At 41.3% G+C, this 27331-nt stretch overlaps 1 pseudogene across 1 annotated transcript; it reads right to left on the minus strand.

The window, feature by feature from the left end:
- Positions 1-1902: 1902 nt before the first annotated feature.
- On the minus strand, positions 1903-25278 carry LOC307096025 (alpha/beta hydrolase domain-containing protein 17A-like; annotated as a pseudogene). Its single transcript has 3 exons — positions 24868-25278; positions 8533-9360; positions 1903-1941 (listed from the first exon to the last, which is right to left on the minus strand). The product of its transcript is annotated as an alpha/beta hydrolase domain-containing protein 17A-like (transcript).
- Positions 25279-27331: the final 2053 nt, after the last annotated feature.

Below are 27331 nucleotides of genomic sequence, written 5' to 3' on the forward strand. Positions count from 1 at the left end.
ACCATGTTGGAATGATCTGATTCCAATACTCCAGGGAAATCCAAAGCTTATCAGATACGGAAGGAAAGATTTTAAGAAATCAGTTAAAGAGGCATTTTCTTTCTTTCTTTCTTTCTTTCTTTCTTTCTTTCTTTCTTTCTTTCTTTCTTTCTTCCTTCCTTTCTTTCTTTCTTTCTTTTTTTATGAGGAAATATCTTTAAATTTTTCAGTAAGGTTTCAGCAGACCCTGGAGTGTCTAAAGTCAGGGATCAACTGACAGTAGAATTGACAATAGAATTTAAGAGGCTAAATATTTCCAAATCACCATCATAGAATGCAGCAAGGGCCTTCCATCAATAGAAAAAGCTGTTATTTTCAGAGCTTCCACTTCCTGCAAGAAAGCAATGATTTTTTTTCAAAGTAACAGTCTTTTCAGCATCTAGGAATAGTAGTTTTATAACTGCTTTATAACTCTGTATTTGGAGGGGTAACAAAATAAGGTATACAAGACAGTGTTTTTATAAATGAACTTCAATTTATAAAAATAACTAACTGATCATGGATTGTGATGGTTCTGTTTACGAATAATACACCATAATTTATCCAACCAAATTCACTTTTCAGCCTATAAAGGCCTGTGAAACTATTCTAAAAGGTAGTGCATTTAACCCACTTACAGTGGAGAGCCATCAAAGGATTTTGAAAAATAAAATCTCAAGATTACCTTGGAAGCTCTGTGTTAATGGGATTAGAATATTAATGCAAAAGTCACAGCAAGTGATGATAGCTGGGTAGCATCAATTAATAAATAAATTCAAAAGTGAATTTTGTGGTAAAATTGGCAGGTGTTAGTAACTGATTAAGTGTAAGAGGCTGATCATCACATGAAAACACTTTTTCTATTAAGCAGAGAACTTTGGAGCAAGGGTCAAAAGATCATCAGGCCACTAGAGGAAACATTTAGAGCTAGAATCTGTGGACCAGAGTCTTAATTTTACAAATTTCCTAATCATTCATGGTTAGAAAGATCAGACAAACTAAGGAACTGAAAAGACATTCGTCACATGGCCTGAAAGTCATAGTTCTTTCCAAAAGAGGGAATTAGCATTTAATGAGTCTCCTCAGAATCTCTGACCCAGCAGTTCAGTTTGGTTAAACAAATTAATGTGTTGAGCACCAGTCATGTATTAGGTGACAAAGACATAACAATAACTAAGACCAGTTATCTTGTCCTCACAGAGTTAACAGTTCAAAAGCATCATGATTATGGGTCCAGTTGGTCTTTGTTGCTGTCTTCAGTCTGGACACCCCTGACATGCTGCAGGCCAGGATAGATGGTTTTCTCTGTATTCTCAAAGCCATTCGACATATATCTTGGACTCCATATGACCCCTCAAAAAAGCTTAGCATACACACATTTGCCTCCAGCTCAAAACATCAATGATGAGAGAGAACCACCGATTGGCTGCCCGCTGCATGATCCGGGATCAAGCTCACAATCGATCTGGAATCAAACCGCATCACCTCCACCCTCCCACCCTGTTCATAGGTCTATGTTCAACCACTGAGCCACCACAGCTGGGCCTCAGTTGTATTTCAGCTCCAGGTCCAGAAAAGCAGCAAAATCAGACAAGTGTCCCCATGGCTAACCTCAGGACCAGCTGCCAATTAATCAGTGGAGACAACAACGCTGAATCAGAAGAGGCATTTTCTAATTAAAATATGTATATTAGGAGGTCCCCAGTATGGAACACTCAAAAAGAGCCCCATACGCAGAGGACTGACGCTTTTTATGGACCTTATGTTTACCATTTTTCTGGACCTTATGTTTCTTCCTCAATAAACATTTGTAGGGAACAGAAATCTTGGATAGTGAGCAAGGAGAAGGTGGATTAGAAAATAGAGAAATGTTCTGTGCCCATCCTACCCAACACCAGACTTCTTCTGTGGATCAGGCTTCACCTGGGAGAAAAGCAAAACGCTAAATTAAATTAGAATTTAATTATTACACTGGACTGAATTGAAATAATGTGGCTGCTGTATTGAATTAGACCCGTAGTGTTAAAACAAAGGGAATATTTGCTTATGATCTAAGAGTAACAACAACAAAAACTATCTAATGTGTGAGTTTCCAGCCAGGAGAGAAAAAAATGAAATATTCCCAGAGACGGTTTTAAAGTCCAATAAAAACATTTTAAAAAGTTAGTTTCTTCTTATAGTGTTATATTAAGTCCTGGTCATTCCGTATACCAGTTAAGAAAAAAATCAGAATAAATGATCTGACAAATGGTTGTTAGGTATTTCTTAGGTATTTGCTTTTTGACTTATAAATTAAGATGTATGAAAACTCTACCCTAAAACCTATTTAATTTCTGTATTTTTCTTTTGAAAAAAAATTTTAATGCATTTTAATGTTCACAGTAATATATTTTCATCAAAAGTAATTTGAGGTGGAGAGATCAACCAAAGGACTTGTATGCATGCATATAAGCATAACCAATGGACACAGACACCAGGGGGGTGAGGCCATGAGTGGAGGTGGGATGCAAGGGGGGATAAGGACACATATGTAATAGCTTAATCAATAAAGAAAATTAAAATATTTTTTAAAAGTAATTTGAATTCATAGAAAGGGAGAAAAGAAAAAGACACCCATGGTTCAATCTCTTGTTAATATTTTGACGTATTTCCTTTCAGTTATTTTATGTACATTTTTTTACTTGTTTCTAACATATTTGTGAACACACTTTTTCAACATTTTTATTACTTTTTATTATGATGATTTATGCATAGATCCTAATTACACAGTTCATTGAGTTTTAATAATATTAACTCATATAACTATCACCCAAAAAATAAGATAATGAACATTTCCATTACCTTGAAAATTCCCTTGTGTTTTTAAAAATTTTATTTTTATTGAAAATATTACAGATGTCCCTTTTTTCCCCTTGACCCCTTCTAGCCTGTACCCACCCTTGCCCCAGGACTTCACCACACAATTGTTTGTGTCCATGGGTTATGCATGTATGCATATAAATTCTTTGGTTAATTACTTTCCACCCACCTACCTACCCCCGCCTTCCCTCTGAAGTTCCACAGTCTAGTCCATGCTTCTATGCCTCTGGATCTATTTTGTTCATCAGTTCATTTTGTTCTTTAGATTCCACATATGAATGAGATCATGTGATCCCTTGTGTCTTTATAAATTAAAAACTCTGACCCATAGTCAACCACTATTCAGAAATTTTTCTACCATAGATTAAGTTTAGTTTGCCTTCAGTTTTATATAAATGTAATTATGCCTTTTATGCTCCACTAGAGGCCCGGTGCATGAAATTTGTGCACGGGGGAGGGGTTGGTCTCCTCAGCCCAGCCTGCACCCTCTCCAATCCGGGACCCCTTGGGGATGTCCGACTGCCAGTTTAGGCCTGATCCTCTCACAATCCAGGACCACTGGCTCCTAACTGCTCACCTGCCTGCCTGCCTGATCGCACCTAACTGCCCCCCCTGCTGGCCTGGTCACCCCCAACTCCCCCCCCCTGCAGGCATAGTCGCCCCCAACTGCCTCCCCAGCCTAGTTTCTCCCAACTGCTGGCCTGGTTGCCCCTTAGTGCCCCCCTGCCAGCCTGGTCGCCCCTCACTGCTCCCCTCTGCTGGCCTGGTCACCCCTCACTCCCCCCCTGCCAGTCTGGTCACCCCCAACTGCCCCCCTGTGGGCCTGGTAGCCCCATGCAGCCTTCTGCTCGGTCGTTTGGTCACCCCTCACAAACGCCCCCTGCTGGCCTGGTTGCCCCATGCAGCCTGCTGCTCAGTCTTTGGTCGTCCCTCACTAACCCCCCTGCCAGCCTGTTCACCCCACACACTCCACCCCACACAGGTCATCCGTTCGGTTGTTTCAGGTGTGATGGTCGCTTAGCTATATATATATATATATATATATATATATATATATATATATATATATATATTGTGCCTGGCTTTTTTTTTAATGTATTTTTATTTATTTCAGAGAGGAAGGGAGAGGTAGAGAGAGAGAGATAGAAAAATCAATGATGAGAGAGAATCATTGATCGGCTTCCTTCTGCATGCCCCCTACTGGGGATCGAGTCTGCAACCCAGGCATGTGCCCTTAACCGGACTCGAACTCGGGACCCATCAGTCTGCTGCCTGATGCTCTATCCACTGAACCAAACCGCCTAAGGCTGTGTCTGGCCTTTTGTGGTCAACATATTATGGAGATTAATCGATGTGTGTATCAGTAGTTTATTTCTTTTAATTCTGGAATAGTAATTACTATTTGGTTATGTATTCTTCTGTTGATGTACAGTTGGGTTGTTTCTAATTTTGGGTTGTCTATTAAGAATAAGGCTGCTTTGAACGTCATTGTAAACATCCATTTTTGTATATATGTTTTTATTTCTCTTTGAGTAGAATTACTATGTTCAAGGTAGTTGCTTATTTAACTTTTTTAGAAACTGCCAATTTTATTCAAGTATGTTTTTCTTTTTTGTATCCTTACCAGCATTTGGTATTATATTATTTTTTGTTTGATTTGGCTTTACTTTAGCCGTTGTAATAGGTAATGCTGAACATTTTTCATATGCTTATTTGCCATTCATATATTTTCTCTGGTGAAATGTCTTTTCACATATTTTGTACATTTTATTATTGCAACTTTTTGGTTGTTTTATTTTTGAGCTTTGAGAATTCTTTATGTATTCTAGATCTAGTTACAAATCTTTTGTTGGATATGTAGTTTGCAGGTATTTTCCCTGAATGTGTAGCTTGTCTATTTTATCCTCTCATAACAATCATTTTCAGATAAAAAGTTTTTAATTTTGATACAGTTCAACTTATCATTTTCCATTTTCATATCATGTTTTTGGTATCAGATCTAAGAACTCATCAACTAACCTTAGATTCAAAGGATTTTCTTTTATGAATTATTCTTAATGTTTTATAGTTTTTCTACTCTACATTTAAATCCATAATCAATTTAAAATAATTTATTTTTAATGAGAGTTTTATTTTAAGTTTCATTTTTTTGTCTCTGGATATGTAATTGCTCCAGCAGCATTTGTTGAAAAGACTATGTTTCCTCCTTTGGATTGCTTTTGAAACTTAGTCAAAAATCAGCTGGGAGTATTTTATAGGTCTATTTGATTTGTATGTCTGTCCTTCATCCTATTAATAACACTTCTCTTCTGTAGCTATAGACTAAGTTTTAACATCAGATAGAGTGATTCATCCCAATGTATTTTCTTTTTCAAATTTGCTTTAGCTCTACTAATTTTTCTCCCTTTCAATATAAATTTTAGATTAAACTTGTCAATATCTGCCCCAAATATTGCTGGAATTTTGATAGGCATTATATTAAACCCATGTATCAATTTGGGGAAAACTGGAATCTTAAATATGTTGAGTCTTCCAATCCAGGGAAATGGTATGTATCTCCATTTATTTAAATCTTCTTTGATTTCTTTCATCAGCATTTTGTTACTTATAGCATACAGCTTTCATAATGTTGTTAGATATATACCAAAGTACTTAATTTTTAGATAAATTATAAATGTTATTGTGCTTCTAATTTTAGTTTACATGTTTATTGCAAGAGTATAAGAATGAGATAACTTTTTGACAATTGATCTTGTTATCTTGAGACTTTACCAAACACATTTATTAGTTCTAAAAGTTTTCTGTCATTTCCATGGGTTTTTTTCAGACACTTGTGTTATCTGTATATAAGAACATCTTTATTTTGCCCTTCCCAATGCGTATGTTTTTTCTTACATTATTGCTATGGCAAGGATTTTCAGTACTATACTATATAATAAAAGCCTAATATGCTAAGTGTCCGGTAGACCAGTTGACCGATCAACCTATAAAAGAATAATCTACACTAATGAAAGAGTAAGATGCAAATTGACTGTACCTTCACAACACCCACCAGCCAATCAGGAGTGGGTATGCAAATTAACCCAACAAAAATGGTGGGTTAATTTGCATACATAGGTGTTGAGTGGCCGGGGGGTGGGGTGGGATGCTTGCATCATTGCCATGTCCTCTGGGCAGCATGGGAAGGTGGAAAGGCGGCTCTGGGCTGGAGCAAAAAGGTGGCTCCGGCTGGAGCGAAGGCAGTGCTGGCAGCCAGGGGAAGGAAGGCCCATTCTTGCATGAATCTTCATGCATTGGGCCTCTAGTATGCTAATAATATGCTAAGGCCGCTCAACTGCTCGCTGTGATGTGCACTGACCACCAGGGGGCAGACAGTTGACCGGTCAACCAGTTACTATGACTTGCACTGATCACCAGAGGACAGACACTCCGACTGGTAGGTTAGCTTGCTGCTGAGGTCCGGCCGATCGGGACTGAGAGAGATGGGCTGGACACACCCTGGAGTCCTCCTGTGGTACCTCCCTGGCTGGCCAACCTCCTGCGTCTCTCCTCGGCCCCGATCATACACTGGTGGGGTCCCTTGGCCTGGCCTGCACCCTCTCACAATCCAGGACCCCTTGGGGGATGTCGGAGAGCTGGTTTCAGCCCGACCCTGCAGGCCAGGCCAAGGGACCTCACTGGTGCACAAATTTGTGCACCGGGCCTCTAGTATTGAATAAAAGTAGTGAGCGTGAACATGCTTACCTTGCTCAGTCTTTTTAACTTTTAAAATTTTAGTATGAGTTGTGGCATCTCATTTTATTTTAATTTGCATTTCCTTGATGGATAATGATGCTGACTACCTAAGGTACTTTCTGGCGTATAAGACGACTTTTTAACCCAGGAAAATCTTCTCAAAAGTCGGGGGTCTTATACACCAGAAAATACGGTAGGTTAGAAAAATCTCTGACAATGTATATCAGATTGCTTAAAACCCAAATACCGTATTTTCTGGCATATAATACCCCCGACTTTTGAGATTTTCCTGGGTTAAAAAGTCATCTTATACGCCGGAAAATATGGTACTTAATCTACATTCTTATGTTTTCTGTTATACAGCTTTTTTCCTACGATCTATTCTACAAGCATTTAAGTATTAAATTTTTACATTAAAGTGTATAGTACTAGGCCTCAAAATAATTTTGGTATATAGTACAAGATAACATCCCTTTTTCTTCTATGTGGATGTCCTCTTACAGCATAACTTGTTGCAAAACATTTTATTTCCCAATTGAATTCAATTGGCAAGGTTATTGAAAATCAGGTAATATATACAAATTTATTTCTGACCTTCTATTTTATTCCTTTGCTCCAAGAGTCTACAATTATGCAAATTCCACAAAGCTGTAATTATTGTAGCTTTATAGGTATCTTGAAATCAAATAGTGCTAAGTCATCAAACTCTGCACTTCTTCTACAATATTTTTCTAGTCGTTTACATTTCTGTATAACCCTTATGGTCACTTTGTCAATTTTGTACAAAAACAATCCTGCATAAATTTTTTTTGGGGGGGTCGGATATTGTGAATCTACAGCTATATGTAGGAAGAATATCTTAAAAATGTTAATTTTCCTATCCATGAAAATATATATCTTCATTTATTTGTCTCCTTAAATTTAATTTTAATTATTCCACTGATTTTCAGTGATAACTATTTTTATGGTTGCTTTAATGATTATAATATTCGTCATCAACTCACTTCAGTATATATTAAATCCTTATTCTATTTCATTTAGAATATTTAAACTTATAAGAGTATAGCACCATTTATTCCTCTCTAAATAATTGTGCTAGTGTTGTGTAATATCTCAATTTTACTTGTTATTAATTTGAAAATATAGACTATTTTTAGTTGATTATTGCTTATTTACACTTGGTTTTCCTATTATGTACATCAAAGCAAAATTTCTTTGTCTAGTATTAAATCATTCTTGAGTAAATAGCTAGGAGAAAATGGCTAAGATTTATGGTAAGTGTATATTCAAATATTTAAAGAACTACCAAATTATTATGCAAAGTTTGACATTTTACATCCCCACCAGCATTTTAAAAGTGTTCTAGTTGCTCTATATCTTCGCTTACCCATGCTATAGTCAAGCTTTTAAATATAAGCTACTCATATTTTGGCATAATGTTCCCTCTTTGTGGTTTTAATTTGTGTTTCCTAAATGACAAATGACATTAAATATCTTTTTATGAGCTTATTTGCCACTTGTATATTTTCTCTGATTAAGTGCCTGTTAAAATAGCCTATTTTTAATTAGGTTGTTTGTCTTCTGAGTTGGAGTTCTTCATATATTCCAGATACTTGTCCTTTGTCAGATATAGTAAGCTTTGCAAATATTTATCCTACTTCGAAATTTTTTTCTAACAGTTTCTTACATTTTCTAATTTTGAAAATGTTCAAATTGTTGATCTCTTCTTTTATAGTTTGTGGTGTTGTTTTTTTTTTTTGTTATTGTTGTGTATATATTTTTTAAAATTGTTGTTTTAGAGAGAAACGAAGGGAAAGGGGGAGAGAGATAGAAACATTGATGAGAGAGAAACAAAGATCAGCTGCCTCCTGCTTGCCCCCTACTGGGGATTGAACCTGCAACCAGCACAAGTGCCCTCACTGGGAGTCCAACCATGACCTCCTGGTGCCTGTCGCCATCCACCCACAGTGGCTCCATGGCCTTGGGGCAGCGCTCACAGAGCGAAAGCCCATGCAAGAGGTTGATCACCTCCTAGTCTTTCGTGCCCTGGATAAGCCCCAGTGATGTGATCTTGGACAACTTCTCGATGTTGGGGAAAGCATCGAAGCAATAGGTCTTCCTGGTGTCTGGGAAGGCAATGCGCATGCCCGATGTGAGTAGGGCCTGCGGAGCCACCGTGGCGCCACTCTGCACACTTGTAGCAGGACGCCAGGTCCAGGGTGGGCGCTGTGCTCATGCTCTGCCCCTCCAGGAGGATGCTATCTAGACTGATGGCATGCCGGGTGCGCAAGGCCTGCCAGGCAGCGTGGATGTCCACAAAGAGGTCCTTCTCAGAAAGTCCAGCCGAGCTAACGCCATAGCCCGAGTAGTCATAGGGGAAGACACTACAGTTGATGCATGTGCCCAGGACAATGTAGAAGCTGCCCAGGTCCACTGCGTTGCCATGTGAGAAAAGGACTGTGTACCTGGCTCCTGGTATACGCAGCACACATACATGCAGGCAATGCGGTTGCTAGGAGCTCTTGGTCAGGAAGACCTCAATAGTGTCCAGCTCGCGCTGGCTGGACTGGAAATCAGAGCGTTCCATCAGGTGGAGCTTCTAGTGGAGGCCCGCAGGGTCCCCAAGGAGGCGGCCCCGGCCCCACCAAGCCTGGGCTCAGGCTCAAGCACCAGCGAGTAGGTGGGCTCCGGCAGCAAGAAGGCGAGCTTGGCAGCAATGTGGCCAGGGCAGGGCGGGCAACAGAAGAGGCATCAGAGCTCAGTCACTGACAGGCGTTCATGGTGGGCACTGGGCCCCAGGGCGGGCCTCGCTCAGTAGCCTAGGGGTAGAAGTGCTCTGAGATGCGGGCGGGGCGGGGAGGACAACCCCCCAGACAATGCCCCAGTCAAGAGCCCTGTTAGTAGGCAGCAGACCAGCCCCTTCTCGGTCTGAGCCAAGCCCTGGGGAGCCTTGCAGCCTCAGGTCTCCATGTCCTGCACAGGAAAGCCCTCCATGGACCGTGCACCCCAGTCCTAGGGCCACACTACATGGCTTCTGGCCACCGCCTGTGCACCTGTCGGTCCCTTGGTGACGCTGCCCTGCCTCCTATTCCTGCACCGCTGCTGCCGCCAGGTATTTCTTCCTTAATCTGCTTTTTTTTATATATATATATATTTGTGGTGTGATCCAAAACTGTGCTGCACTGCACAAACTTTCCCAGAATTCTCTGTATAGATTTTTTTAAAAAAATTTACTTTAAAAAGTCATGCATTTGAAATGTTTAAATGCATTAAGATATATTGTAGCCTTATAATCATTTAAATAATGCCTTTTTTGTATGTCTTTACATATACTGATAATGGGGAAGCTATTAATCTAATTTATGTGTATTTTACTCTGAATCTGACAAGTATTCCCATTCTGCTCACAAGTCAATCTGCACATAGTCCAAAAATGGTGCTAATGCCAGCATGATGCATGAGTTGTTGTAATAACCAACTATTTTATACTTATGCAGTGATGATTGAAATAGAGGTCTGATATAGAATAAGTTTTTGAGTCTGATATCTTGTAGGTTGGACTATACAATATTTATAAACTTGTAGAGTTTGAGGTTCCCCTTTTATACTACAAAAAGAAAAAAAGAGCCAGTTACTTGCCTGAGTTCTAGTGTAACTAGAAATAAGATCAAGATTATTTTTTAAAAATATATTTTATTGATTTTTTTACAGAGAGGAAGGGAGAGGGATAGAGAGTTAGAAACATCGATCAGCTGCCTCCTGCACACCTCCTACTGGGGATGTGCCCACAACCAAGGTACATGCCGTTGACCGGAATCAAACCTGGGACCTTTCAGTCCACAGGCCGATGACGCTCTATCCACTGAGCCAAACCGGTTAGGGCTAAGATCAAGATTCTTGTTTCCAAATTTGAAATAGTTTCCATCATATTGGGAGAAAAAAAAGAAACATAACTGTATCTCTATCTGTCCTTATCCCCAGAGAGTATATTTCACATTAAAAAATTATATGTGCTTTTCTCTTTTGGGATCTGTAATTTTATCTTATAAATTCTGGTTTCTGTTGAGATCTCTATATATTGTTAATTTTTCCTAGGAAACATTTTTCTGGCTAATGCAGTAACTCAGTCAGTTTACAGAGCCTTAAAATATTACATATGTGATTTTTCTATTCCTCACCATTTGAAAATACGGGCTATCACACACAAAAAACAAATTCTAGCAATAGAAATATAGAATATAATTGCCGAAGTTATATTACATATCACCTAATCAAAGTTTCTCAAGTAACCAATGAATAAAGCCAAGTCAAAGGTGTGGTAACTGTAATATGGACTAAAAGTCAGTCTTTCTTAAGCTCAGCCAGTGATTATTTCAGCTACTTTAGGCCCCTTCTCCCTTCACATACTAACATCCCATTGAGATGTCTCAACTTGTGCTTTACCTCTCAAAACTTTGCTTCAAATACATCTGTTGGAATTTTTTGGACCACACCGGTAACTCCCTTTATAATGTATGTATTTTAGATAGCTATTGAACATAATCAAACAAGCAAGAAGCCTATCCAAAATGCAATAGAAATTTAATCTCCTTACAGCCTGCTTACCATTGATTTCACCTTTAAACGCTTCTTATGTGATTGCTCTAACAGGTTTGCATCTATCAGGATGCAAAGTAAATGGTATATTAAATTTTATGTCTAGAGAGTCAATTATTACTGTAGTATAATATAAAACCAAAAGAAATTTACCTTCTGATAAGAATGTAGACTTAATCTTACTTCTCCGATGTGTTTATGCTCACAAGAATAAGTATTGATATTTTCTTAAATATCAAAAAGCAAATGATTATTCATTTGCAACAGCAAGGAAATTACTGTCATTTTTCAAACTCAATATTCCACCATGAAAAATCTGCAATAAATTTTAAAAACCAGCCAATATAAATACAAGTACATTTTCTGATAGGTGCTATCAACCAGTGAACCAACTTATGTCAAATTATAATTATCCCCAATAACAGGTTATTCCCCCATCTGTTGATAGGTAGCTACTCAATCATAATTTGGACCATTAGTCTACCAGGCAGTGTATAATATTGATGCAAGATAATTTTTCAAAGGACACATTAAAACTAGAATTTCCAAAGGGACCATTTGTTTTTCTTCCATGCTTTGGCATTCGATATAGTTACGTTTTGTGCAAAACAGATTGTAGCTATTTTGTTTCTGTCCTTGCCTGACACATGTCAATATTAGTATATGAGCAAATAACTATTTGGAATATGTTCCTTGATGATGGTGATAAATTATATTGGAAATTTCCAAAGGATAATTAAACATTATAATATCATTGTGTTGAAAAGATTTTGAAAGATCATTTATATTTATATTTATTCACCAGCCGTTGAACTCAAACCCAACCACGTTAATCTGTCTCTAAATTTAAATTGCTGCTTAAGTTTTTACTTCTATTATTACTAGTAGTGAAATTTTAGGTAATGCTAGCTAAAGAACCAAGGGATATACACATGAATTTAAAGAATGCATATTTGGGGGTTATAATGTTTAAGAAATCCTGAATATTAGAATTATCTCAAGAGGAAAACAAAAATTTCCTCTTCTAGACTAAAAACATTAAATTTAGGAATCTCTAGCAATATAAATATTATCCTCAGTTTCTGGAAGAGACAGAAGGTTAGAGTGATATGTGTCTCACTCAAACTCATGGTAAAAAAGCAATAGAAATATAGCTCTTGCGAACTAGTTTTGATGCTTAGAGATACTACATACATAAAGCATCTAGCATTTGAACTGAATCTCACATACCATTCCTCTTTTCATTAAACTATGCTGCTTCTCTGGAATGCTTCTCCAAAGAGACTGATTAAGTCCTGTGACTATGTCTGTGTGGGGCTACAGGTCTGATTGTTACGTTGACTGAAGTATCTCGTCAATTCCTTCAAATAAATGGATTTTCCTCATCAAATTTAACATTATTCAGATCTCGGTTTAGACCCTTATTCATTGAAAGGCATGTTTTATACTCCAATAGTGGTCATTTTCCTCATTACCAGTCACACTTTATATACTCTTAACTTAACTTTATTATTTTCCAACAGTTGTAATTGCTCTGTTGTTTGTTATTAGCTCAACTACATTGTGTGCAACCTAAAGGTAGGCAGGCATCTTTTGTTTCACTTGATCATCCCATAGATCTAATACCTAATTTTATTCTTGGTACATAGTAGATGCTATATTAAAAAAAAAAACCCTATGCTTAATGAATGAATGAAATTAATTAACTTTTGGCAATGTTTTTGTGTAGGAATGGTTCTAAAGTGTTGGTGTGGCTAATCTGTATCAAGAGTTATGGAACTGAATTAATACAGATTTCCTAATAAATGAATAAACTGTTCTGCTCCTACTGCTATGTCCTGCCCATAGTTGGAAGCATAGATACAGTGGGTGAATAACATTGTCCTGTCAGTTGCACATATGTTCACTCAGTATTAAGGAATTCCAAATGTAAGATCTGATCAATTGTGAAATCTAAGTAAACAATTCTATTGTAGTCTGATTATGTTTTCTGGTAATTAATTTTTTTAAATCTGCCATAACAGAAGGCTAGCTACACTTTCTTGTAGGGTCACTAATTCCACTGTAACCATAGCTAGCTGTCTGGAATAATTTGGACAAAGTCTGTGGCAGATTCTGAATAAAAATTAATCCTAATCATTTAATATATAGCTCAAAGCACCTGCTAATGTTGAGTGGCTAATTAATTATTATAGACTAGAAGCCCAGTGCACGAAATCGCGTGAGACCGAGACCTGGCGCAACTGCAGGACCGAGAGTCAAGTCCCTCCTTGTGACCTGTCTTTGGTTGTTAAGGCATTACAACCACTGGGTTTTTATTATATAAATGGGGGCTACAGACTCTAATTAGGGTGTATCTCTGAAATTATAAGAGTTAAAAAAGAATCTTCCTTCAAACCTTACACTGAGTAGGGTCAACATGAAACAGATTAGATTGGTCATACACAGAAGCCTTCTATCATGTGAGATGAACTGTAAATATAATTTTGATTGTTTTTTCCCCCAAAACTTGATTTTAGCCAATGTCATTCTACCTCATAAAGGGGACTAAAACATAAATATCCATCAAGTTATGACACACACTGTTGCAAAACTTTGGTGGTAGAGATTTTTACAGAGTTTAGGAAAAAAGCATCCAAAGAATAAGACTGAATTACTGTATATCCAGCCCTGTCCAGGAGAGTAAGTGGCTCTATTCAGCAGATGTGATTTTTCTGTCCACACATCCACAGAAAGTGTTCTTTAAAGTGGAAATAGGGAGAAAATGTGGGTTTTCCACCAGCAGTAGTAACTATTCATAGAAGATCCTTCAATCTCTTGGTTCATTAAAAGGCCTCCTGTTGACTTATGTATTTGACACCAAAAGAAAGGTATAGCATGGACCAAGAAATTAATGTCTGCCTATTGTCTTTTTTTTTCTTTTAAAAACTTTTACTTTCCAATTACAGTTTACATTCAATATTACTTTGTATTAGTTTTGGGTGTACAGCATCATGGTCATACAATCATACACTTCACAAAGTGCTCCCCCCACTATTTCCAGCCCACCGTCATTTTTTTAAACATACTTTTTGAGTGTATCAATCCATTTTAAGGAGTATATAAGATCAAAGGAGAGATTTTAAAAAGTCTTTCTATCAGCCAACATATTTGTGGAACAGTTTAGATAATAATGTACTTGGATAGTTTGGTCTCAGGTGGCTATAACTTTTTTATTTTCCTTCGCACTTCCCAAATAATACTTTGAAAAGAACTTGAAAAAATATTTGCTATTGATTAAAAATCTTTTATAGAAATGTCACTTTTTGGGTGTTCATTTATTCTTTTCCTTGCTCAAATCCCATTTTTCCTCATAGAAAAAATTATTAACTGCTACCAGTTCTGCTTAATAATGTATGTTATGGCTAACTTTCTTCCCTCTCCCTTGGTCTCTGCATCCAGAGAGCTCAACAAAATCCAAGTAGGGTAAATGTAAAGAGGTCCACAAACAGATACATTATATAAAATTGCTGAAAGTTAAAGAAAAACATCTTGAGGGCGGCGGAGTTGAACGGCTGATCGGTTGCCTCTCATGGCAGTTTCAGAAATACAACTAAAAGATGGACTGGTGAGCGCGGCAACTCCTGCTTGCGTCTCCCCAGGCCGGGCGGCTGCTCCTCTCAGTCAGCATCTCAGCCGGGGCCATGGGCTCGTAGGCAGCCACGGCAGCTGCTGTGGCGGTGGCCGCGGACTCGGCGCAGTGGCTCTCGGTGAAGGAAGAGACCATCTTTCTGCAGGAGGGGCTCATCCGCGTCACTGACCTGGCCGAGCTGCCCATTGAGATCCTCGGGGCCCCGGAGGCTGCCGACACCGACTTGGAGGATTTTTATGATTTCCCATCTTACATTCAAGTCCTTTAGCCATTTTGAGAGAGGAGAACCAAGAAGGCGGCAAAGTTAAACAAATGAACTGCGCCGCGCACAGCAATTTCAAAAATACAACTGGAAGACAGAGCGTCTGCCACCTAGATCCACAGGAGAGCTGGCTGAATGGTGGATTTACAACTAAGAGGGAAGAGGAAAGAGCGAACTCAGAAGGGATGAGGTGCGGAGGCGCGTGGGTCGGGCTGGTGGCGGGGGAAGAGACGTGCAGCTTTTTTTCCAAACCTAGGGGAGATTAGCTCCCCATCACCCTGAAATCCAGCTTCTGGGGACGCGCGGGAGACCCAGACGCCTGCGGGGAGAGGCTGGACTCTCGGCCTTCGTGTCGGAGAGTGGGAGTAACTTCCTTGCGGAGGTGCGCCCAGCAATCAGTGTTTGCTGTGCTGTGGAAAGCAGAAAAAGCAGACTTGCAGCCATTGCGGTTCGCCACACCATGGCCTGGTGGCGCCCTGAGACCCCGCCCCGCCCTGAGACCCGCCCCGTCCTGGGACCCGCCCCGCACGTTTTGCAGGCCCACCCAGGCTCCAAGCAGCGGCTTTTGCATGTGGGTGGCCTGCCCTGTGGCAGCTTGACCAGATGAACTGTGGTTCCAGTCGGACTGATCCAGGGCCGCTCAGGCAGGAGGAGGAAACTGCAGTTTTTGCTGTAACTCCTGCTGAGTGGTCTCAGACAGTAGCTGACCTACACTCCATAGGAAACCCAGAAACGAGGGCATCTAGTGGTCGGTGTGAGTTGACACCAGATTTCAACCACTCGCATAAGGGATACATTCAAGAGGCAGACTCAGTGAGCACCAAAGCCTTGCTGCAACAAGACCCGGCCCATAAACGTGTCTCCTGCACAGCAACTCTTCCTTTATAGACACAGAGGGTCCTCACAGCCAATTGGCCTGGAGGACAATTCCTCCCAGTGACACCAACAACAATCAAGACTTAACTACACAAAGGAGGACCAAGATGGAGGCATAGGGCGGACGCCTGATTGTTGCCTACCACAACAATTTTGAAACTACAACGGGAAAACAGAGCAGACACCATCCAGAACCACCGGAGGGCTGGCTGAGCAGATGCTCTACAACTAGAATAAAAGAGAGGGGTACGCAGGATGATGCTGATGCCGGTGAGCCAAAGATCACACTTTAAGAACTACGGCTCAGGTGACACAATGGCGGCCTGGAACGTGCTCGGCGTGGTTCCCCCAGCGGTCTCCGGCTAAGGGGAAGGCTCCACTCGCTGCTGAGCACGGACAGACGAGCCCCTGGGAGACATGGGGTGGGAGACTACGCGCTTGCTGACCTCCGAGTCCTTCAAGAATCTCAACGCCCCGGAAGCGGCCAAGTGTGCACGCTTGGCGACTGGCCACCGCTGCAGACCCAAGTGCCGACACAGCGACCCCGGACCAGCCCGCCGCCGCGCACCGGGCACACCAGAGCTTCGCAGAGCCCGCTGCCCAACGAGTCCTGCGGCAGCTGCCCCGGAGCTCTGAGAAAATGGCCGAAGGAATTGCTGAGAGGGAATTGACCAACAGGAATTGGGATCAAGAAGACGAAGCCCCGCTGGGTCCCGGGTCCGGGTGAGGCCGCGCGCCCCTGGATCCGGGTGAGGCTGGGACCTGGGTCAGGGTGAGGCTGGGTCCCGGGTCCGGGCGAGGCCACATGCCCCTGGATCTTGGTAAGGCCACACGCCCCTGGGTACGGGTGAGGCTGGGTCCCGGGTCTGGGCGAGGCTGCACTCCCCTGGGCTCGGTTGTGGTCACACGCCCCTGGGTCTAGGTGATGCCTCACACCCCTGGGTCTGGGTGAGGCTGGGTCCCAGGTCTGGGTGAGGCCACGCCCCTGGGGCCGGGTGAGGCTGGATCCCGGGTCCAGGTGAGGCCATGCGCCCCTGGGTCCGGGTGAAGCTGGATCCTGGGTCCAGGCGAGGCTGCGCACCCCTGGGCTCAGGTGTGGACACACGCCCCTGGATCCGGGTGAGGCCACACGCCCCTGGGTCTGGGTGAGGCCATGCGCCCCTGGGTCCGGGTGAAGCTGGATCCCAGGTCCGGGTGAGGCCGTGCGCCCCTGGGTCCAGGTGAGGCCACGCCCCTGGGTCCGGAAGAGGCCATGCGCCCCTGGGTCCGGGTGAAGCCGGATCCTGGGTCCGGGTGAGGCCGTGTGCCTCTGGATCCGGGTGAGGCCGGGTCCCGGGCCCAGGTGAGGCCATGCGCCCCTGGGTCTGGGAGAGGCCACGCGCCCCTGGGTCCGGGTGAGGCCACGCGCCCCTGGGTCCAGGTGAAGCTGGATCCCGGGTCCGGGTGAGGCCGTGTGCCCCTGGATCCGGGTGAGGCCACGCGCCCCTGGGTATGGGTGAAGCTAGATCCCAGGTCCGGGTGAGGCCATGCGCCCCTGGGTCCGGGTGAAGCTGGATCCTGGGTCCAGGCGAGGCTGCGCACCCCTGGGCTCGGGTGTGGACACACGCCCCTGGATCCAGGTGAGGCCACACGCCCCTGGGTCTGGGTGAGGCCACGCGCCCCTGGGTCCGGGTGAAGCCGGATCCTGGGTCCGGGTGAGGTCGTGTGCCTCTGGATCCGGGTGAGGCCGGGTCCCGGGCCCAGGTGAGGCCATGCGCCCCTGGGTCTGGGAGAGGCCACGCGCCCCTGGGTCCGGGTGAGGCCACGCGCCCCTGGGTCCGGGTGAAGCTGGATCCCGGGTCCGGGTGAGGCCGTGTGCCCCTGGATCCGGGTGAGGCCACGCGCCCCTGGGTATGGGTGAAGCTAGATCCCAGGTCCGGGTGAGGCTGTGTGCCCCTGGATCCAGGTGAGGCCGGGTCCCGGGCCCGGGTGAGGCCAAGCGCCCCTGGGTCTGGGAGAGGCCACGCGCCCCTGGGTATGGGTGAGGCCACGTGCCCCTGGGTCCGGGTGAAGCTGGATCCCGGGTCCGGGTGAGGCCGTGTGACCCTGGATCCGGGTGAGGCTGGGTCCCGGGCCCAGGTGAGGCCACACGCCCCTGGGTCTGGGAGAGGCCACGCACTCCTGGGTCTGGGTGAGGCCACGCGCCCCTGGATCTGGGTGAAGCTGAATCCTGAGTCCAAGTGAGGCCGTGCGCACCTGGGTCCGGGTGAGGCCACACGCCCCTGCGTCCGGGTGAGGCCACGTGCCCCTGAGTCTGGGTGAAGCCATGCCTCTGGGTCCGGCCGAGACCAAACCAGAGAGAGTCGGACCTGCATTACCACCATTTGTCCACCATCCAGAGCTGAAAGTCAGTGCCGACATGTACACATAAGGAACTGGTGGACATTGAAATTGGGTCTCAAAAGAACTGTTGGTCCAGAAAGAAACTCACTACAGACTGATTCACTTGCCTGACAGCATAACTATTATTGCTCGTCTTACATTCAGTTCTTATAAGTATATTTCTAGTGACACATGATCTCGCTCATCTAGGGGAAATGATGAACAACATAAACTGATGAACAAGAACAGAACCAGAAACAAGGAGGCATCGATCGGACTATCGGGCCTCAGAGGGAGGGTAGGGGAGGGTGGGGAGAGGGGGGAGAGATCAACCAAAGGACTTGTGTGCATGCATACGAGCCTAACCAATGGTTAAGATCAACAGGGGGTTGGGGCATCCGTGGGGAGGGGTGTGGGATGGGAATGGGGGGATGAGGACAAATATGTGACACCTTAATCAGTAAAGAAATTTAAAAAATAAATAAAATAAAATGGTCAGAAAAAAAATAATGTATGTTATGTATATCTAATGAGCCTCTATGTGTAATACAAACATTAAAATATAAATTAGACAAAAATCATAAAATAAGCTGTTTCCTTCCTGTCTGAGCTTTATTCCTATAGTCCATATGTATAGATTTTCATGTCTCTTTGTTTCCTAATGATGTAGGGATTTTTAATATCAAAATTGAAAAGCTACTCCAAATATTTTATCCTCCAAAGGCACATGCATAACATTTAAATAAGAGGTAATTGTGCAGTGTTTTCTATAGAAAAAATTACCCCCAATTTGCACATTGTATATTTTGTGGTGCTTGACTTGTATGAAGCTGGCTTCACAGATGGACAAAAGCTACCAGGTGGTCAAATTTGAGGATCTCAGGTTCTTGAGAATATGTACACAAACACATACACACACACACACACACACACACACACACACACACACACACTTGTTATGTTTATTTAACATTATACATTAGCTATCTATTCCTTTGGATTTTAAAAATATTTCTGTCTTCTAGGTTCTCCTATTTAAATAAATAATATATTTGGGTAGAGGAACTTAAAACCCAAATATTTCCCATTTCTATTTTTTGTGAAACTTAATGTAACCTTATATGTGAACATTTGTTCATTGAAATTTTGGTAGTATACCTTTAGACATTTAGTAGAATATTGGAGCGAGAAGAAGATTTAGAGATCCCTAATTCAAATCCTTCATATTATAAAGGATGAAGTCACAATAAGGAGTAACTTGAGTCCTAGGTCAGTATTTCTTCCTCTAATTCAAACTGAACTTATCATTGTGTTATAAAGTGTTGGTACAAACTTACTGATAAAAATTTTATTAATAATAAAATCTGACAGAAAGTATAGATCACTTCCTCTTAATAACATAAGCCATATGCTATGACATGGTCTTCTAGGCTTCTAAAACATAGAGTAGGCAGAAGTGCCTAGACAAGATATACAGTTTACCACATAAGTTCAGAAAACTTCAATGCCTTACTTGTTAACACACATTGAAAACTCATTTACACTAAAAATTGTGTTCAAGGTAAAAGGTTAGGCATTATGCACAGATGGTAAATGTTTCTACAATATCTCATTCACCAATCCCATTTTTCCTGAGTTTTATTGAGGTGTAATTGAAAGATACAATTTTATATATTTAAAGTATACAATGTGATGATCTGATGTGTATACTAGTACATTGTGAAATTAGTACCACAATCAAGTGAATTAACACAACCATCACCTCACATCCATCACCCTACATCTTTTTGTGAGTGTGGTAAGAATGCTTAAGATCTCTCAGCCAATTTCATCTATATAATACAGTATTATTAACTACTAGAGGCCTGGTACATGAAATTTGTGCACTCGGGGGGTTGGGGGGTGGGTCCCTCAGCCCAGTCTGCACCCTCTCGCAGTCCGGGAGCCCTCGGTGGATATCGGCTGATGCGGGGAGTGGGCCTAAGCCATCAGCCAGATATCCTTAGCGCTGCCATGGAGGTGGCAGAGGCTCCTGCCACTGCCTCTGTGCTCGCCACCCATGAGCCTGGCTTCTGGCTGAGTGGCGCTCCCCCTGTGGGAGTGCACTGACCACCAGGGGGCAGCTCCTGCGTTGAGTGGGATCAGGCCAAAACCGGCTCTCCAACATCCCACGAGAGGTCCTGGATTGTGAGAGGGCGCAGGCCAAGCTGAGGGACTCCACCGGTGCACGATCGGGATTGGGGAGGGGCGTGGAAGGTTGACCAGCTAGGGAGGGTCTGCAGGAGGGCTCCAGGGCATGTCCAGACTGTCTCGCTCAGTCCTGATTGGCTGGACCCCAGCAACAAGCCAACCTACCGGTTGGAGAGTCTGCCCCCTGGTGGTCAGTGCAAGTCATAGTGAGCGGTTGAGCAGCCTTAGCATATCATTAGCATATTACGCTTTGATTGGTTGAACAGGTGACCGGACGACCGGACACTTAACATATTAGGCTTTTATTATGTAGGGTAGTAACCATGATGTACATTACTAGTAGATACCCAGAACTTATTATTCATCTTACAGGTGAAAGTTTGTGCCCTAAGACAAACATCTGCTATTTTCCTCAACCCCCAGCCACTAGCAACCACTATTCTACTCTATTTCGATGAGTTTGACCTAATTTTTTTAATTTTTCTATTCCACATATAAGTGAGACCATACAGTAGTTGTATTTCTCTGGCTTATTTAATTTAGCATAATGGTTCATCTGTAAGCTTCCCTTCTCTTTATGGCTAAATAATATTCCATTGTATATTCTTTTTCATCCACCTTGGGGGAGAAGTGACATGAGCAAATTAAAACTGTTCCTTTTACCCTCTTCAATGTGTCCAATCTCAGATTTTTTTCTCTAACAGTGTGCTGGAACCTGTGCTTTCACTAAGACATTCTCATTCATGGGTGATGGTCAAAATTGATGTGTGGGAGAATAACAGTAGAAAAACCATTTTATTATCTTGCTGGTTTTACTCTGCCTCAATCTTTCCCATTATATTGAAATTCCACTATCAGGAAAAACATTTCTTTGTGTTTCTATAAGTTCTCAGTTTAAAAAGTATTTACTTGTAAAAAAAAAATGGAGGGGTGTTAATTTGTCAGATTGCTTCCTAGGGGTCCAGCTAGGTGATGGCAGGTCCCATGGGAATGGATAACCAAAGAGGTAAAGTTTGATGGATAAAGAAATCACTGTGCCGAGCATGAGGCACTGTTTATGAGGGAAATACCAAACATTGCATTAGAGCACTCCAGGTAGCATTTAGGCAGCTGTAAGGTTGCATAATTATGGATGTGCATGTGATATGTGGTGGTGATGAAGATGTACTGAAAACTCATCACATTTTGCTATGAGCCAGCTATGGTTTTTCAAAAGTTCTTGCAGGAAAGACAGAATTGATTCAAACAGATGATGACTGGCACTTATCGGGTGTTTTCTATGTGGAGGGCTTTGTGCTAGGCTCCATGTTGTGCCAGCTCTCTCATAGTATTTGGTACTTGCAGGTAAACAATGCATGCTTCTTGAATTTTAAGGACAAATAGCTTTAAAACTTGTTACTTAAAGTGATTTTCTTCATACAATAGCTCTGATTTTTGAAGGTAGCATCTCTCTCTGTTCAGATATGCATTGTAGTTCCTGTTTATAAAAGTTCCAAAGTCGGTTCAAACTTAGAAATAAAGTGAAAGATTTCTTAACTAGTACCAGTTCTCTTGGTTTATTGTTTCACAGGCAAGTGGTTGCAAATCATTAAGAAACTAATGGTGTAAAATGGGGAAATGTTTCAACTCACTGAATGTCTGTTATATAATTGTCGGTGTAATACAGTACCCTGAGGATTTCAAGTCTAGTCTTGATACAAATTATGCTAATTTCAGTTATGTGCTGGACAACTCCTTGGACTGGCAGCTTCAAAAATTAAATTGGCCTAAAGTGATCCCTAGCCAGTTTGGCTCAGTGGATAGTGTCAGCCTTCGGACCAAAGGGTCCCAGGTTCAATTTTGGCCAAGGGCACTTACCTCATTTGCAGTTTCCTCCCTCTCTCTTCCACTCTTTCTAAAAATCAATAGAAAAAATATCCTTGGGTGAGGATTAAAAACAAAACAAAAAACAAATAATTAATTGACCTAAAGTCAATAATACCTTATACTTTTTTCCTTTCTTCTTTATAAATGTTTTATCTTTTCTTTCACCTGCCATATCTTCAGCTCAGATTTTGACTCTAAACCAGAACTTGATATTCTGTCATGCTACATTGATGGACAAAGGATAGACTTATTCTCATGAATGTTTCCTGTATTGAAGTATTTCAACTGCCCATTGAGAGCCTAGAATGTAAAACCAATGCCTCCTTTCTCTTACACTATCCTTTGGCTCCATGATATGGATGAAACCAAACCATCCCACGTGTTCAATAGCATTTATTGAGAACTACAGAAATCTCGTATCTTAGTATGAGTGATCTATACATACCAGTGTGGATCTCTTTGTTTTGGAAATCCTTATGTATTGAACTTGAGAGGAGTTCAGGGTCCCTCACTCAGGTAAGAACTATTATAAAATCAACACTTAGGGAGTATAGTGTGATATTTAAGTGCCCAGGCTGTGGAGTCAGACTTCCTGGGTTCAAATATTTCCTCCACTTCTTGCAGTTTGACCACAGGGTATATGTAATTTAATATCGCCATGTCTCAGTTTCCTTATTAGGAAGATTGAGATCGTAATAGTACCTACTGCATGTGGTTTTCATGAGGGTTTAGTAACACATGCAACATGCTTAGAACACATAAACATTACCAATGTTATTTATTATTACTGTGATTGTTAGTTTTATTAGATGTGAGGCCCTTTACTAGGAGATGAAAGTACAGAGATGAAAATATTTTTAAGTAGGGGAAATAAAGAGTTAATCATATCATGTGATCACTGAGGTAACTAGCCAGCTCTCAGAGGAATCAGTGGAGGTTTCTTTGGAAATATTAATCTAAACGTAGACATGGAAGATTGGGAAACTAACTAGTCATGTTGCTGGTTATAAGAAATTTTTCATTGGGCCCTACTTCACCCTCTATAGAATAAAATAATTAACAGTTATTTTTCATTTTGGATATAAATACACAGCTGTGGCTTCATACCAAGAGGAGGTTTATAATGAAGATGACAAATAAAGCCTTAAGGCAGATGACTTAGCCATAGTGAAATGAGGTCCATCCCAAGTGACCCAGATAGATCAACTTTATAATTCAAGAAAATGATTCTTGAGTACTCTGGATTACAAAGATAACTCCAAGCCCTATAACATTATAAAATCCACATTTAGAGAGTATAGTGCAGTAGCAAGTTCCAAGGATGTGGAATTAAATATAAATATATATAGTTAGGTAAAAACACCTGTGATTAAATTCTGATTCTGGTTTATTAATTTATTTATTAATAGTTCTTGTGGACCTGCTAAGTTATGACTATATATTGATGAATAAGACAAATATTGTACTGAGTTTATGGAGTTTACATTCTGGTAGGAGAGAGAGAAAATAAATAATCAAATAATTGTACAATTAAAAGCAATAAGTTCTGTGAAAAAATTTAATACATATAAGCAATGGAGTATAGTGAAGTCCCTGTGATAGGTATGACATATCAGGGAAGGTTTGTCTGAGGAGTTAGGATTTAAGGTGAGTTCTAAAGAATGATAATGACCCACTCATGTAAGAGAGAGAAGAATATTCTAGATGGAAGAATGAGCATCTATGAAAGTACTGAATTGAGGAAGAGCCTATTATGTTCAATGAACTGAAAGAAAACCCATATGACTGGAGAGAAGTGAGCAATGGGGAGAGTGGTTAAAATTGAGTTAGAGCAGTGGTCGGCAAACTCATTAGTCAACAGAGCCAAATATCAACAGTACAACGATTGAAATTTCTTTTGAGAGCCAAATTTTTTAAACTTAAACTTCTTCTAACACCACTTCTTCAAAATAGACTTGCCCAGGCCGTGGTATTTTGTGGAAGAGCCACACTCAAGGGGCCAAAGAGCCGCATGTGGCTCAAGAGCCGCTGTTTGCCGACCACGGAGTTAGAGAGATAGTTAGGGGACATACTATTTAAAGCCTTTAGGCCAGTGGTTCTCAACCTTCCTAATGCAACGACCCTTTAATACAGTTCCTCATGTTGTGGTGAACCCCAACCATAAAATTGTTTTCGTTGCTACTTCATAACTGTAATTTTGCTACTGTTATGAATCATAATGTAAATATCTGATATGCAGGATGTATTTTCATTGTTACAAATGAACATAATTAAAGCATAGTGATTAATCACAAAAACAATATGTAATTATATATTGTGAAATATTTATTTCTAATTACAAATAAATGAAATTTTGTCTTGAAGCATGGTATAGCATGGGTAACAGTCTTAATATAACAACAGTATACTACATTGCTACATTTTGCGACAGTATGCGTAAAAAGTGCGAAGGTTGAGATTACTTCTTTCTCACCAGATCAGAAATTCTCGGGGCAGTCTTTGCAAGAGCACAACAAAGATCATCTTCCACAACAAGTCTACTTCTGTATTTAGACTTGATAACCAACAAGCTGGAAAACCCTGTTTCACAAAGATATGTTGTTGGAAATGGAAGAAGAAGGAGCAACACAGTCTCAGACAGAACAGGATATGACTGCAAACACTTGATCCAGAATTTTGTAACTGGCATTGTAGAGAAATCAGTTCTCGCTGCATCACTGTTAATAAGTTCAATGAACTCCTCTTGTGCTGTCTCAGGAACATCTTCAACTTTGACTGTGAATGGGCTTCTGGCAAGTGCAAATGGGGTGTCAGGTAGATTTGGAAAGTACGATGAAATTTCGTCTGCAAGCATGTGCAAGTGTTCTTTCACAGAAATTATCATCGTAATCCTTTTGTCTGGTTCAATGTCACGTTCCTCAAAGAAAGCAGATAAGGTAGGCAACATGTAAATTTTATTTTCATCCATTTTTTTTTTGCCAAAGCTGAAGTTTCATTTGCAATAATCGTATCTTTTCAGACAAATTGAGGCATGTTGCATTTGGTCCTTGCAGTGATAAATTTAACTCATTCAAGATGGCAAAGATGTCAACCAAGTAAGCTATTTTCTGCAGTTCACTTTTATCCCTGAAAAGTGCTTCAAACTGCGGTCTTGCTTTCTGATTAAAAAACGTCTTGAGTTCATCATGAAGCTCAAAAACATGTTTTAAAATTTTTCCTCTCGACAACCATCTCACTTCAGTGTGAAATAGCAGAGCATTGTTCGGTGCATCCAACTCGTTGCACAGTTGCGAAAACAGTCGACTGTTTAAAGTGCTCGCCTTTACAAAATTGACAGAACTTATGACGCTTTTCATTACTTCTTGTAACTCTTGTGGCAGCGTCTTCATTGCTAAAATTTGCCAATGAATCATACAGTGAGTTCCAATGACTTTTGGTGACTCATTCAGTACCAAACATTGAAATCCAGATCGACATCCTAGCATAGCTGGAGCACCATCTGTGCAAACACCACAAACCTTTTCCCAAGAGATCTTATGCTCTTTCAGAAATGAACCAACTGTGTCAAATACATCACGTGCAGTAGTTGTCATTTCAAGAGGTTTGCAAAAAAGAAACTCATCTTTAAAGTCGCCATCATTAATATACCTCATGCAAACCAGTAACTGTGAACAGTTTGCAACGTCTGTAGATTCATCAAGCTGGATACTAAATATTGGAAGTGGAGCAAATTTAATTTCCTGGATTACCTGATCAAGAATATCAGCAGACATGTCATCTATTCTGTGGACAATGTCATTAGATAAGGAAATTGCACTCAATTTTGTAACAAATTCGTCTCCATCATAACTCGAACAATGTCTTTGGCTGCTGGCAACAGTAAATCCTCAGCAATGGTGTGAGGTTTCATAGCTCTGGCGATTCTGAGTGCCACCAAATATGAAGCTTCAATGGCTGCTACGTTTTGTTTGTGGTACTTGCCACCAGTGTCAAGTCTGGCTTTCTTGAGTCCATCAGCTTTGCTTCTAAAATAGTTGGTATCCTTGCCGGCAAAGCTTGGATGCTTGCTATCAAAATGGCGTTTTAATTTGTTCGGCTTCATAAATTCAGCTGATAGAACTTCACAACAAATAACACATTGCGGTTTCTCAATTCCTGCTGTAATTATTGAGGTAAAACCATACTTTAAAAAATCCTCACTATATTTTCTTTTCTTAACATTCTTCTCTACACGATCCATTGTCATGGGATGATTTGCTAATGAAAATAATATATAACAATAGCTTTAATAATACAAAAGATGATACATGGTATAGTTCAGTCAACACAGTTCATTAAAGTTTTCTATGATTTACCATTCTCTGTGTTGTTGTTTTTTACATACCTGTTACTATCACAAGAGGGCAGTATTCACATCAACCACAGTTGAATATAAAAAGACCAATCAGCATCCAGATTAAGTTCCCATGGTACAGATTTTTTTTTTTTTGCAGTAGTTGATGATTTTACAGTACATGATTTTACATTTACCCAGTAATTATAATTCATAAAGTGCCGTTTTACCTCCAATACTGCTGCTTTCAACACAGTAGCTGCTTTTAACAGAGTAGCTGCTTTCAAACAGCTGCTGCTTTCTACACAGTAGCTGCTCTCTACACATGTGTGATGGTCCGCATAAGTACTTTATGGCGCCAACCCTGTCACATACACCTGTATTTGTACGGGGTGTATGTGATGGGGCTGGTGCGATGATGTCATCACATCGGGTACTCGTATGTGGGCGTATCTGCATGTGGGCGGACCCGCCTGGAGATGGATAGAGGAGCGATGTCTCAGTTCCTAAGACCATCGGAAATATGTGTTTTCTGATGGTCTTAGGCGACCCCTGTGAAAGGGTCGTTCGACCCCCAAAGAGGTTGCGACCCACAGGTTGAGAA

Source organism: Cnephaeus nilssonii (genome assembly GCF_951640355.1).
Source record: "Cnephaeus nilssonii genome assembly, chromosome: X".
In the NCBI taxonomy this organism is placed as follows: domain Eukaryota; kingdom Metazoa; phylum Chordata; class Mammalia; order Chiroptera; family Vespertilionidae; genus Cnephaeus; species Cnephaeus nilssonii.